The sequence below is a fragment of the Neomonachus schauinslandi genome, chromosome 4, assembly GCF_002201575.2.
Source record: "Neomonachus schauinslandi chromosome 4, ASM220157v2, whole genome shotgun sequence".
Taxonomy (NCBI): domain Eukaryota; kingdom Metazoa; phylum Chordata; class Mammalia; order Carnivora; family Phocidae; genus Neomonachus; species Neomonachus schauinslandi.
Genome location: NC_058406.1, coordinates 2,401,111 through 2,416,376, shown reverse-complemented (window position 1 = coordinate 2,416,376; position 15,266 = coordinate 2,401,111).

Sequence of the window (15,266 nt, the reverse complement as noted above, 5' to 3'; positions counted from 1 at the left end):
ATTGTGTGTGTGTGTGTGTGTGTGTCCAAATTTCTCCTTTTAATAGGCATACCAAACATTTGGATCAGGGCCCACCCTACTCTGGGGTGACCTCATGTTGACTAATTACACCTGCAGGTTCCAGGGGTTAGAACTTCAACATATGGCTTTGGGTGGGACATGATTCAGCCCACAATGCAAGTGGAGGGATTATTTTAAATCTTACCCCATACTCCACAATCCACCAAGAAAAAGTCACTTCTTTCCACCCATTGCAAGTAATATACACAACCCAAGGCTCTGACTATGCAAAATCAATTCAGCTGTTGGGTTGAATTAATGACTCCATCAAAATCCCTAGGAGTCCATTCCTGGATGTGTAAATGTTTGGTAGACTGTGCCTGTTGTCTAGGCCAAGACAAGGTGCAAGATGGTGCCTCACTGTGTGGGAGGCAGGGCCAGCACCTGCTCAGACCCAAGAGTGAGCGCCTCATTAAAAATGTGTCTCCAAAGTGCCTCACTTGCCTTCCCCCATCTGTATCCTGGTGTGAGCAGTTCTGGGAATGGGAGCCAGTTCAGCTTTTCTAAAATCTGCAGCACGCCCAAACTCAAGTCTCAGTCTGAAGTAAACAAACAAGACCTATGATTCAGCTCTGAAGGACCGTTCAAACATCCCTTCAATATGAGAAATATTAAAACCACATTGTTAATGTAGAAGACCCAATAAAGGGGCTTGAATATTGTGAGATCATTTCTTTCTAATTTGTTGCAAGCCACCCTCAGCAAAGAGATCACAAAGCTTTTCTTCTCTCTTGTACAGGCTTTGATTTAAATCCAGCCCTAAAAAGACCCGAGGCAAAGAAAAAACCTATGGAGTGAGCAAAAGTTACTTTCCATGTATAATTGGAGAAAATTGAATGGGTCTTATTCTGTGGGCCCTTTATTAAAAAGTTTTCCCCAGAAACTCTTTGCAAACAAGTTTTAGAGAGAGCCAGCTTCTAAATGCCAGGATGCATGTGTCCCAGGGGGGCAGCTTAACTTGGCAAATGAGAATGTTCCTAGGACCATTTTCCCCCTTGGTTTATATAAAGCAACAACACTGATTTAGGGGAAGAACAATAAGGCTCCCTGCAAATCTTCTTTTTAATCACAAGGAGGAAAACAAGAAGGAAAGCCTTGCATCGCCATAAAGGAGAATAATCAGTAGGAGATTTGTGGCTTAGATATGTTATCAGCGGTCAGCTTAAATGGCGACTTAACTATGTTTACAGGAGTGCACAGCTGGGCTGCTCTGAGGCAATTATGACGTTGTGGATGCTTATGGAAAACCACCCCCTCCAAAAAGCTCAGGCAGAAATCCCATGCATGGCGTAGGAATCCATCCAGGCCAGCTTGACACCATGGCAAGTCCAGATGCAAATACCTCTACCCCAGCCACAGTGAGATCTTAGCTTAAAAACAGTCATTGTGACACAAAAATCCATGAGAAGGACCTTGCAATAACTGGACAACATCCCAAAGAACTTCTTGGAGCAAGGGACCCACACAGGATCCCCAAATCCCAGAGCCTGAAGGGCCCAGAGACTTCAGAGCCCCATCCATTCCTCTAAGGATGAACAGAGAAGGGACACTGAGGCCCAGAAAGTCCACAGGACAGAGGAAAACCAAGGCAGTATGGAGGCCACCTGTATCCACCTCAACTGTCCTGGCCAGCTCTGGGCTGCACTCTGCTGGGGTACAAAGATGTGCAGGATCACATCCCTTCTCATAGGAGTTTTCAGCTTGGCAAGGAAAAGCCATACAATAAAAGATGTTTGGAAATGCTGCAGAAAATGTGGTGGGGGAGAAAGCTTTTGTGGTGGGCTTCAAACTTCAGAGAAGGTGAGAATTTCAAACAGCTCTCCAGGCAAAAAGGACCGAGAGGTCTGGGAAAGTATAGCCAAGGTTTGCAGAAGATGGACCATTTACTCATTCGACTAGCATTTACTGAGCAACTACTATAGCCTTGACAATATAAGGATTTAAAATGTACCAGCCCCTGAATTCTAGCACCTTGTGGCCTGCCCACTGGGGGAGACAGTCAATAAGCACTCAGTCACAATGCTCCATGATTCTATTCTCCAAGACAAGGCTTGACACCCAGTGGGGCTCAATACATATTTGTGGAATGAATACTAACCTCATGAAGGTGGATCACTGAGGTGCACGGGAGATGAAGAAGAATTTCACTAGGACTGAATATTTTATGGCTAGATGGACACCATGAATTCAAAGCAGGGTTGTCATGGAATTGATGGAGTCTGCCAAACCCCCATGACAGTCACCAACACCATGGTGAAGGGTGCAGCTGGGAGAGGTGGGCATGGATGAAAAGGGCCACCGTGAGCAAGGGTCTGAAGCCAGAAAATCTCTAATGTGTTTAGGACCATGAGCAGACTGACTGGGTAAGGCCAAGACTCACGGAAGTGTCATGGGGCATGAAGTTCAAGGTCATATCTGGGAGCAAACATGAGCAGGTTTCCCTTCATCCTACAGAAAGCAGAGAGCCACTGAAAGCACCAAATATCTGTAAGTTCTGACTTCAAAATGTGGTAAACACAGACCCATGGTTCTCAACTGGAGATAGTTTTGTCCCCACCTCCCCAAGGGACATTTTTGGTGTCACAATTGCAGGGTCCTCCTCTCCCAGGCTGTGTGCACATGACTAATAAGCTGTTATCAACCTCATTTGTCTAGCGTTGGGCATTATGAGTCAACCATCTCATACCATTTAGGGCAGGGCCCTTCCTCACCAGAAGGGCGAACAGGTGTTGATCAAACACCTCTCCCCAACAACAAAGACATGTAGCACAAAATGTCAGTAGTCAATAGTGCCAGGTACAATATGAGCTGTCAGAGAGCTCGTTGGCTTAAAATCTCCCTCCCAACAATGTTCTCAGGACCTGACATCTCCTCACTAGATTTGCTTATCTGGTTGTTCTTCCATGGGCCTCTTTAAAAATATATATATTTAAATCTCTGAGAAGCAGAAAGTGCTAAGCAGAAACTTTTCTGTGAGAGAAGGGAATTCTGGGCACATGGCTGAGTGTGGAAATGTACGAGAAATGTGAAGGTGTGAGCAGCACCAAAGCCTGGGGCTACACTTGGCCCACGTCCCCAGATCCCAGCCACCGGCTGCAGAAAGGACATTTTCAGCTGGTGAGAGACTTGCAACATTGTGTTAACTGGCTTGTTGGGTGTTTCCTCTGCCTCTGAGGCTGAGTGACAGGACTGGGGAGGTTAAAGGGATGGGAACAGGGTGTGCATGGAAGCAGGTCGACCTCCTCCCAGCACAGACAGTCCCCACAAGCACTGACTCCCGTGGCTTGGGTGCCACCTACTAGAAAAGCCTTCACCAATCACCCTAGAAACAGTCTCTTCTGGATGGCTTCCAAACAGTCTCTGTCATGCTGTTTATTGCCCTCCTGGTCCTGTCCCAGCGGACACAACTTCTTCTATGTATCAACCCACTTGTGTGTTATCTGTTTCCCGCATGAGATGGTAGCTCCCTGAGGACAGGGGCCTCCTCTGCCAGTGCATCTGGCTCCGTGCCTGGAGGAGGGGTGGACAGACAGGAGATGCTAGCTGAGTCCACCCCACAGTCTCCACAGCAAATCCCACGGGGGTCACAGTGGTGAAGCTCCTCCTTCTTTCAACAAAACATGGGGGTGAGCACGAGAAGCATGAAGCTTCCTGAAGAGGATGAGGCCCACACTGACTCCCAGAGGTTAGTAGAAGCCACAGTCCCTAACGATTCCCACCTCCTGGCACCCATCTCCATGTGAGCCCTCCCCGTGAGTGTGAGCAGACCTCTGAGTTGCTTCTAACCAGTAGAATGGAGGAGCAGTGATGGAATGTCCCTCTGTGACTGAGTTATGTTACAAAACATTCCATCTTGGAAGATTGAGCTAGAGATTCTCCTTGCTGGCTTGATGAAATGAGCCACTCGGTTGGGGATCCCCACTTGGCAAGAAAGCATGGGCAGCTTCAAGGCCTCAGCCAGCAAAAATCCAGGCACCCAGTCCCACAACTGCAAGGAAATCCATCTTGCTGACAGCCTGCGGGAGCTTGGGTGCAAACCCTCCACAGTCCAGCCTCCAGCTGAGAACACAGCCTGGCTGACAACCAGTGGTACTTTGTGTGCAGCCCTAAGCAGAGGACCCAAACTCCTCTGCTGTGTGCAAACTCCTGACCCACAGAAGCTGTGAGATAATAAACATGTATCATTTTAAACCACTAAATTTGTGGCAATTGGTTACACAGCCATGAAAACTAATATAAAAACACTCAGCTCTGAAATGCAACCTTAGGCCACTGTTTGTCATGGGGCCTGGGTGGGAGGTCCTGTGCAGCAGCTACAAATGAAACATAAAGTCTCCTGAACAAGAGGTGGATTGCGTGAGCACTAACAAGGAGAAAAGTTCCAGGAAGTCAGTCTACAGGAGTCTCTTCCACCATCCACTCATGCATTTATTACACAAATACCTACTGAGCAGAGAAGTTGGTCCCAGAGCCACAATCATGGATGAGGCAGACCCGACCCTTCCCTTTGCATAGGACAATCCAGGGGTCCTTCTTTAAGTGACTCAGGGGAGCTCACATCCTTCAAATTCAAGGCTGAGCTCCATCCAGGCCTGATGCCTGGCTGCTCATGTTGTGTAGACAAACTCAGATGGGATAGCTGAACTTCTCCGTCTCAGCCAGGCACTCCAGCATCCCATCTACAGGGCCTATCCCTCTCCCCCGGTGCTTCCCCCAACCTATGACTCACCACGAGAAAACATGCTCACACACACATTCACTTACACCACTCCCAAACAAAATTCTGTGGAGCAGGAAAAGTCTTTGAGAGCAAGTATCAAGTGCCCATGCAGTTAGAAGAGAATTGTATACATGATGTGCATGGGAGTGATTGCCATCAGTGGTTGTTTGGGCCGTGTTCTCATCTGGAAGCTCAGTGGGGAGGAATCTGCAACCGAGCTCCTGTAGGCTGTTGGCAGAACCCGTTTTCTTGCAGCTGTCATGGGGCCTGGATGGAAGCCTGGTTTTTCTCTAGCCAAAGCCTGGAGGTCACCCCAGTTCAACCCCATGCAGTGCTCAGGAGTCATCTCTGTGGATGGGAAGACTTGCTCCAACAGTGACCAGCTTGAAGAACCTTGGTTAAGTCATGTAACCTCCTTATACCTCATCTGCCAAACAGGACACCAGAGAGAATACCTAATATATAGGATGGTTGAAAGGATGGAATGAGTTGATAAATGCAAACAAATGAATGCAGTGGCAGGCACACTCATTCAATAAATGTTAGCTATTATTACTGATTTTCCACTGTCATGCCTTCAAAGCCCATCTATCCACGGATGGCTCCCAAACTAGTCCTGCATCTTGTCCTAACTCTTGAACTCAGACCCGCACCTGCCACTGCCTACAGGATACCTCCACTTGAGATTTCTAAGAAGCACCTCAAATCCCCACTGCATCCCAAATGACTCATCCTGTGGTCTGCATCATCCCAGGAAGCAGCACCTCTGTTCCTCTGTTCTGAGCCAAAGCCTTGGAGGTCAGCAAGTTCTTTTGGCTCTACTTTCAAAATATATCCAGCATCCACCCACTGCTCAGCAGCTGTACTGCTGCCTGGTGGCCCAAGCCGCATTACCTGTCCCCAGGGCTACTTAACAGCTGCCTGCGTCTCCACCTGTGCCCTCTGTGGTTTATATTCAACAGAGCAGACAGGAAGAGCCTCGTAGATGCAGGTCCGAACACCCCCTGTGGTGTCTCCCCAGCTCACTCAGGGACCTGTGTGGATGGCCTTCTGCAATCTGCCCCCTGAGCTCCCTGACCTCAGCTCCTGCAGCTCCCGCGGCCATCACCCCTCCCAGTCTCTTTCTGACCTCTCTTTATTCTGTGGGGCCACTGCCCTTACGCTCCAGTGCCCGGACACCCCCTCCCAGGTATCCCCATGCCACCCTCTCTCCAATATTACATCTTTATTCAAATAGCACCTTCTCAGGCATTACTCTTTCTAAAACTGGATGCCCCCCACCCACACTTCCCATCCCCCTTCCCTGCTCTGTTTCTATCCTTAGCATTTACCATTGAATTATCATGTATTTTGTGATTTAACTGGCTTACTGTCTGTCTTCTCCTGTAGAAATTGATCTCCATGTGGGCAAGGATTCCTGTCTGCTTTGATGCGTCTCCAGTGCCTGGAGCCTAGTAGGTGTTCAGGACACACCTGCCGGGCAGAGGGAGAGGGACTCTCAGACTCCCTGCATACAGAGTGGCCTAACGGTGTTGCTTTTGCAGCTGCCGCTAGCTGGGACAGCTCCTTCTCCACCATCCTCTGCTTCCTTTGGTTTCTCCTCTGCCACTGAAAGTTAGTTGGAGGGAAGAAAGACAGGGAGAAAGGCAGAAACAATCGCCGTCCTGGTGGTGCTATAGTTCCCATGCGAAGTTGTTAGTTCGCCATTAGAACAAATACTTCCTCATTATCTATAACATCCCAAAGATCTCTTTGGAACATTAGGTCAAGGCTACTCTGCAGTTCTGTACAAATCCACTGATTAGGAGAATATACTCAAGATCTAGTATGCAATGATTATGATTTACTGATAGACGCGACCACAGATGACCTCGAGGATAGAGGAAAAGACAGATTTTTGCAGCTAAAAGGCAAGAAAGTTTCCACAGAACAACAAGGAAACCAAGTGGGGAGAAAAGAGGTTTGAGAAACACAATAGGCATCGTTACAGCAGTGAGAAAAGTCCTGGTACTCGGGATGCCTTCGGGAGGCTCCTTCTGCTGTGGCTGGAGATGCAGGCAGACCCGGCTGACACTGCGGGGGTTCCAGAGGCCCCCACATTCTGTACCAACACCCCCCAGACCATGGTGTCCCTCCTGACCCGGGTGGCCTGCCAACACCACGAAGGCAAGCAAATCTATCTAAATCTTTCAAGAGTCAACCCAGACCCCATGTGGCCTCTGCAGGGCAGGGTCCCCAGTAGAAAACCTCCCAGGCACGTTCCCCAAAAGGTCTGCTCGGTAACTCTGGGACTATGAGGCCCTTTCTAGAGAAGTCCTGCAGGAGTAGGCTTGGAGCTCACTTAGACCCTGGGCCTGGGGTGCCATCCACGCCACCTCTACCTCGTGCTGTGATCAATGCCTAGAGGGGATACAGAGGGAAGGAGGAAGGGCTGAACCCCCTGATTGGGGGACGGAGGGGAGCAAGTGCCCAGAAGCTCCTTCTCAACCCTCGGGAGCAGAACGCTCTCTCCTCCAAAGCACGGGCACCCAGCCAAGTGCTCACCTGCTTCAAGAATGTCGCCTGCAGCTCTGCCAACCGAGTGACATTTTGAAGTTGTTTAAAGGAGAAGTTACAAGTAGGAACAATTTGGGCCTCTTGACTCCCGTGAGAGATTGCTACTTTCTGCAATTATTTATGTGAAACTCAAGATCATTTGCCAACTATTTTTCGGAGATGGCTGACAGCCAAGTGAGACAAGAGTTTTGCAGCTTTCTCTCTCCCCTCCTTCTCTCTCTTTTTCTTTTGCTTGTTAGTTTGCTTGTTCAGGATAGCCAAGACGAATTATGATGAGACATGAGACTTTCCAAACAAGAAGGACAAGTTTCTTCACAGTTTGGTATAAAACGATGGATAGATAGCAGCTGTGCTGTCCTGGGAACGCTTGAGTGAGCTGCCGGCCATTAACGAGCGCCCTTCACCGAGTCTCTTCAGCCCTCTGCCTCTCGGGGGCGCCCCCAGCATCCAGGGGTCCTGGCTGCTTCAGTCCTTTGCATGGTTTTCCCCTCCGGGCTGGGCAGGAGCCACCAGGGGCCCTTTCACCTCCAGAAAAAAAACAGGCAAAATTGGACTTCTGTGCTTCAAAGGACACCCTCAAGGAAGTTAAAAGACAACACCCCGCATGGGAGACAATATTTGCAAACCCTGTACCTGATAAGGGATCTTTATCCAGATATAGAAGGAATCCTCACAACTCAACAATAAAGATAAATATTCCAATTAAAAATGGTCAAAGGAATAGGTATTTCTTGGAAGAAGATGTACAAATGGCCAATAAGCTTGTGACAAGATTAGGGAAAATGTAAACCAAAACCACAAGATACCACTTGAGACACACACAGAAAGGTTTGTGGGTTTGGGTGACTATCCCCAAATCCTTGCTAGTTGCCTGGTCTGGTGAAAGGTAGTGGGGCAAAGGGAGGGTAGAGGGGGCTGGGCCTCTACTATTGGCAGTAATGGGGACTGCCATCCTCTGTGGACCCTTAAGGAAGCAGGGAATGACCCCATGTGGGTGCCTCTCTGCTCCTGAGGATAAGCATCAGACATTTCAGGACACAGCCATGGAATGGTTCAGGAGTCTGTTTCTGTCATTTGTTCCTTGTGTGACCTTGGCCAGTCCTGTCTCTTCTCTGGGCTGGGGACAATTATTTGTGAAAGACAGCTTGGAGGAGGTGACCCACTGCCCCTTCCAGCTCTAATACACTAGCCAGTTACTACACTTCGCTTCTGCTTCTGGTCACTCAAAGCCATCCCTTGCAGCCTGCAAACTGGTAGTCCCCAAGTCCCCAGTTGCAGCACAGCTAATTAAAGGCTGGCAGCATCAAGACGCTTTGCAAACTGGAACCACGCATGGGTTACTTTTGAAAGATTCCATCTCCGGTGACTCACAAAAGCTTCCTGTCAGAATGTCAGGGCAGCTAGCAGAACCACACACCTCTAAGCCCCAGAGTGGGGCAAGGTCCCCCCTGCTGGGCCCAAGCTCTTCTCCCGGCCATGCCCTGGGGCCATGCTCTGGAGCAAGCAAGCTTCCTGAGGAGACAGAGATGGATGGCACCAGTCCAGCCCTGGGAAACAAGCCATCATCTGACATTTCACACCTGGAGACTTAACTACACATCCTTTACCCTGCAAGTCAAAAACCCTTCCCAGCACAGAAATATTTGATATTGATTTTATCCACCATGCTGAGAGCTGTCGAACGTGGGAACATCCAGGAGAAGGGCCAAGGTGTGCCCAACTGACCAGCCATCTGATGCACCCTCCCTATGAAGGTTTCGATCGCTGTGAATGGAAAGATCAAAGCCATTTTCATGTCATCCTGCTGCATGGAAACGGACTTTTTATCAGCCCCATCTGCCTATTTGGGTTAATTCCTATTCTGCAGGTGTCACACTGAGAACCCGGTGGAAGAATTATACTGGCCAGTTGACTCCCTTCTGAGTGGGGCACAATCGATCTTGCTTTCAGTTTGTTGGCAAGATAAATTCTTTGATTGGGATTGTTTGCCGCCTCCAGCGAGACCACACTCCATTTTATGGTGACATCTTTGCATTGATCTTGCTTTCTTCTGCTCTACTGTTCTACCAGAGGACACCTAAAACTAATATCTCATCCAGCACGAAACCACAACCTCCAGAAGGTCCCCAGACACCCCAGGAGGTGAGGACCATGATCAATGGGAAAGGAAGGAGTGTCTTATGCATGCAAGACCTCTAGCCTTCCAGTGGGTAACAGTTTAAGAGTATCACATGACCGTTCTCTTCCTGCTCAGCTGAATCCGAGCAGCAGCTGAGTGCACATGCCTTGTCACAGGCACAGAGGTGTGCTAACCACCTGGCTCTGGGAAGGGCCTAGAGTGATGGAATTCTAGCCATGTTAGTGGCCACAGGAAAGCGACAGTTGGGAAGGGATCCACTCATCACTGGTGGCATCAGCCGTCCAAATGCCACAGCTTAACAAATGGCCTCTGATGTTGGCCATGCCCCCAGGCAGGGGGACCACTTTGCCCCAAACTGAGGGGGGGGAATTTCCTGGAAGGGGTTGAACCAGCAGGCTCAGCAGAGCAGGCTACTTGGAGGAGGAGGAAGTGGATGCAAGAGACCTTCAGCTCCATTCCCTGGCGTTTCCAGGCTCAGTCATTAGAAGAGCCTCTTTGTGCCTCAGTTTGCTCATCTGTAAAATGGGAATAGCAGTACCTCTTAGATCAATGCTCTGCATATAATTAGAACCACAGGCAGCTAGGCATACAGACAAATCCTATGTCACCCCGCATCCATGAGTTACCCCTCCCATCCAACCATTCCTCACCATCCACACTGCTATGCCTTATCCAAGCCACCAACAGGATACTTCTGGACGTTGAGAAGAGCCTCCCTGGAGGCCTCCCCTCTCACACCATTGCTTCTCTCCAGTTCTTCCCCACACCCCAGCTGCACAGCTTTCCTCCCAACACATAAGGGACAAATCCTACCACACCACAGTGCCTTCCCACCACCTGTGACTAAGCCCTAAACTCGTCCAGGCCTCACAGCCTTGGATCCCAACTGTCTCCTCTCCATCCACGTCTCACCTCTCCCAGGCCCTTCCCCTTGCTGTCCCCACTGCCCGAGCACTTCCCCCCATTCTCAGAAAGGGCTTTCCTTACACCCTACAATGGCCTCCCACTCCCACTAGCATTTCTTCCCTCACTTTACCCTGCTTTATTCCCCAGAGAAGGGCCACCACTCAGCACTGTATTGTGTATTGACTTTCAAGTGTGTCTGTTCATCTCCTCCATGATGATAAACTCAGGAGAACATGTCTTGGTCTTGTTCGCCTTTGCATCCCCAACTTTGAGCTGCATGTGGAACACAAAGAAACTCTAATTGGCTATATCGTCTGAAGTAACACCAGGCAGGAGATGGGGGCAGAGATTTGGGCATAAGTTGTGAAGAATGAAAGTCCAGGGAGCAGGTAGAGAGGGAGATGGAGTCAGAAGATGTGGAGGAAGGGGGTGACTGTGCATGGGGACAAAGGATGAAGAGAGCAGAATAGAGGGTTGGCCGGTTTCCAGGTGGAGCACCTGCGAGGAGGACACCTGTTGTGGGTTGAATTGTGTCCCTAAAAAGATATGGTGAATCCTCCATACCTGTGAATATGAGCTTATTTGGAAATAGGGTCCTTGCAGATGTAATCAAACTAAGATGAGGTCACACTCAGGGTGGGCCCGAATCCAATATGACCTATACCCTATGGGAAGTGAAAATAGACACAGAGAAGGCCATGTGACCATGGAGCAGAGATTAGAGTCATGCATCTACAAGCCAGGATTGACAATCTCCACCAGGAGCTGGAAGAGCAAGGAAGGATCCTCTGCTAGAGCCTTTGGAGCAAGCATGGCCCTGTCAACACCTTGATTTTGGACTTCAGCCTCCAGAACTGGGAGTGAATGAGTTTCTGTTGTCTAAAGCCCCTGGTTTGTGGTCCTTTGTTTTGGCAGCCCCACGACAGGAATACAGATCACCCTCACTGAGATCAGAAAAGAAAAGACAAAGATGGTTTGCAGGGTTGGGGAGAAGGGAAGAGAGAGGACATAGCTTTGACTGAGTTTTGGCCGGGTCCATTTTAGGAGCACAAAGCATCACAAGAGGTGCTACAAAGGATGCTGACCACAGAGATCTGGTCTCAGATTGCTCACCCAGGGGGAAACTGGGTCCAAGAAACCTGCCCAGCACAAAGCATCTCAGCCAGGAACAGTGTGAGACATGGCGGCCAGGCAGCCCAACCCTGAGGGAAGCATAAATCTCATAAGTGAGTGGGAATGACACACTAGCCCCCACAGGGTCATTGTGAGGATTGAATGTGTCAATCTATGTGAGTGATTAGCCTAGTGCCCCCCACACAGTCACTAGCCCATAAATATTAGCTATCCTTGTCATTGTCGTGATCAAATTCCCAAACTGAGATGTCCCTGAATAAAAACAATCTGTGGCAAAATTCTTGCAGCATCCTCCTTTTGGAAATTCATAACACAAATGTGCACATTAAAAGCTCTGGGAAGTCCTGCAGTGAAGAACATTTTGGAACCCAGAGTGTCCCAAACAACAGGTTTCTTCACTTCATGCTTCACCTAAACCTTTGCTGTACTAATAACTATTGTGGATCTCCAAGAAGGGGGAATAGAGAGGGTAAGTACATTGCCCCAGGCCACAGAGCTATCAAGCCTCACTGGGACAGAATGCCAAGCTATCTTAACCTGACTCTTTGCTGCTGTTCTGGGTATCAGTGTCTCGTATGGAGTAAGCACTCCATCTGGGATGGACCCCAGGGCTGCTACATATTGGGCAGAGAAACACAGAAGGAGCAAAGAGAGGCATCCCGCACAATCCCCTTTCCCTTGGTTCTGTTTCCAAGGATAAAGAGGTGATTCAATTGTCTGGGGCAATGTAAGAGATGTTGTTTTTGCCTTAGCGGGATATTTGCCACTAATGCATCAGTCTTGGACTGCATGTGTCACACACCATCAATGTTTTAGTTCCTAAGTTAAAATGTGAGCACACTGGCTTTGCAATATTCATTCACTTATTCTCTGAACATTCACTGAGTGCCTTGCACCTAGTAGAAACCATGCCAACTGGCTGGAGGAGGGAGACAGAGGCACAAGGAGGGCTTACATGAACATACTGCATCAAGAAGCAGGGTCTTGGGCGCCTGGGTGGCTCAGTTGGTTAAGCGACTGCCTTCGGCTCAGGTCATGATCCTGGAGTCCCGGGATCGAGTCCCGCATCGGGCTCCCTGCTCGGTGGGGAGTCTGCTTCTCCCTCTGACCCTCCCCCCCTCTCATGTGCTCTCTCTCTCAAATAAATAAATAAAATCTTAAAAAAAAAAAAAAAAAAGAAGCAGGGTCTTCAAGCCCACTGAGGCCTCCACATTGAAGCCATTCCTGAATAACTTCAGGGTCAGGTGGAAGGGAGAAGAGGCAGAACTCAGTTCTCCACCTGAGACAATCAGGGAAGACTTGCAGGAGGTGGTGCCATGTGAGCTGTACCTCACAGATGAGTAGGAGTTTGATAAGTTAAGTGGGGAGGCAGATCCCAGCCATCATCATTGGAGAATTGCAGCAGCGTGAGGGAGCCAGCCCTAGCAGAGAGAAGCAGTCGCCTTCGGGCTTCTGTGGGGAGGATGCCCTCCAACAGGTGCGGGGTGGGAAAAGTGAGGAAATGAGACTAGCCAAGTAGATCTGAGCCAGGCTGAATATCTTGCTGAGACCTGGACTTCCACGTGGAGGGAGCATGATGCTGAGGAGCCACCAAAAGTCCCTTAGGTGGAGACTCCTTCAGATTTATCAGGTGGGGAGGACCCAGTGTCTGCCAGCATGGGCTTTGGGGTCAGGATAGACATGAGCTGTGTCCCTAAGGCAAGTTACTTCACCTCTTTGTAAAGTGGGCAAAACAGTACCCACGACCCAGAGCTGTTCTTGGAATGATGTGTGCCGAATGCTTAGTATGGTGCCTGGCCCAGCCAGGGCTCAGAGAGGGTCATTGCTGCACTAGGAACAGTAGCAGTTGTTGTTTATGTGCAGAAAGAACCAAGGGTTGGCAGGGGGGAGGTACAGCCACAGAGATAAGTTACTTCATCATTCATTTTTTCATGACTATTTTTCATTTACTGAGTGGGCCATGTACCAGGCATCATGACAGGTGTGGGAGAAATGGTGACAAACAAAAGCAGCCCTGACTCCTCCCACCATGGAGCTCACAACCCAGGTGGGGAGAAAGAGGTTAAGCAAGCACTCATGCCAATGTAGGGGAGGAACAAAATCTTCCCCTACCCACCTCAGGTTTATTGCGGGAGCCCCACCAATTAGACTGACAAAGACAGACTAACCAGAGAAACAAACAAACACACACACACACACACACACGGGAACTCTCAGAGAGAGTAACTCAACGGCATGGTTAGAACTCAGGCTTCTATAAAACCTTAGCAATAGAACAATATATTTGTAGAGAAGTGACAAGGCAAATGAAGAGGGCTTTGAGTCTCTAGGGCGGCAAACTGTGGGCAGACAAAGGCACGGGGGAGTGGAAGACAAGGGATGATTGGTAAGGTCTGTTGTGTAGATGCCTCTGGTGCTGATCGGGGTCTGGCATTGTCTCTGGTGATTAACTTCTCTCCTTCCTGGTACAGAGAGGAGGGGGATGTCTTCACAAATTGATGTCCTGCTTCTAGGCAGGCAGAGAGAGGGCAGGGAACTTTTCTTATATCTGCTTCTCATCAATTGTCTTCAGCTCAAAATAATCCTTATACCAAAGTGGTATATTTGGTGTTGCCTGTTCTGCTGCCCTTCACCAACAACCGGTAAAGGATGGACTCCACAGTCCAGATGAGAGTCACAAAGGGTCTCCGCACGCAGCAAGAGTGGAGTGGAGGAGGAGGAGGTGGGCTGGGAGATATTGGAGGGGACCGGAGATGGACAAGGTGGGGACATGGAGAAGAAGATACAGGTGCACAATGGCTGAATGATGACTTGGCAATGGGGGACAGAGGCAGTGTGGGCGACGGGTTCAGAGAAGACAAGCCAAGTTCTGGGCAGGTTGAGTTTAAGGAGTGCAGACCACCAAGTAGGTGATGTATAAAAGATTTGATAAAGAAGACAAACACTCTCCACCTGCCCAGCTCCACATCAAATCTTCCCCAGGTGGGCATGTGAGTATGGATGTTATGAGATACATACATAGTACTTACAAGTGCTGACTTACTATTCTGTGTTTTCCTCTGTGGAGGCTTGGGCCTCAGGAGCACATGGTGCCATGCCACACACATGCCAAAGGGTGAATTCCCTTTCCCAGGCGGTGCCTGGCCATGCTTCCAAGGTCTTTCCAGGGGTCTCCTACCCGCTCAGGGAAATTGGTGGTCAGTACAAAAGCTTGCCAGGACCTAAGAGCCTCCATTTCAGACTCAGCTTGGGAAGTTGCAATAGATGAGCAGGGACAGGAGACAAGAAGGTGGGGCCAGAGGAGGAGGAGGAGGGCAGGGAGGAGGAGGAGAGCAGGGAGGGGTCAGGTCAGGGGTCAGGAAGGGTCCCATCTTCCTCCTATAGCTGCTCTCCACTCTGAAAAGGTAAGAGAACAGCTCCCAAAATGCAACTCTGGCTTTAAAGAAGGGGAAAAGAAAAAAATGAAGGCTCATTTACATGTGAGGTTACACACTTAGGGGAAAAAAAAAAAAAAAGAGCAATTTGTCTCAAATCCAACTACTGGCTCCAAATCCATGCTGCCACCACTGCAGAGCCATAGTCTGGGGACTGAGAGGCACAGGTTCTTGGGGCTGCTGTCATCAGCACCCCTGCCCCAAATCAAGCCCCTCCACCATCTGCAATCCCCACCTCCACTGTTGGTGACCATACCCATTGAAGTTCCCCATTGGCAAATGACTAAAAATCGGACCAAATTATCACCGATATGAT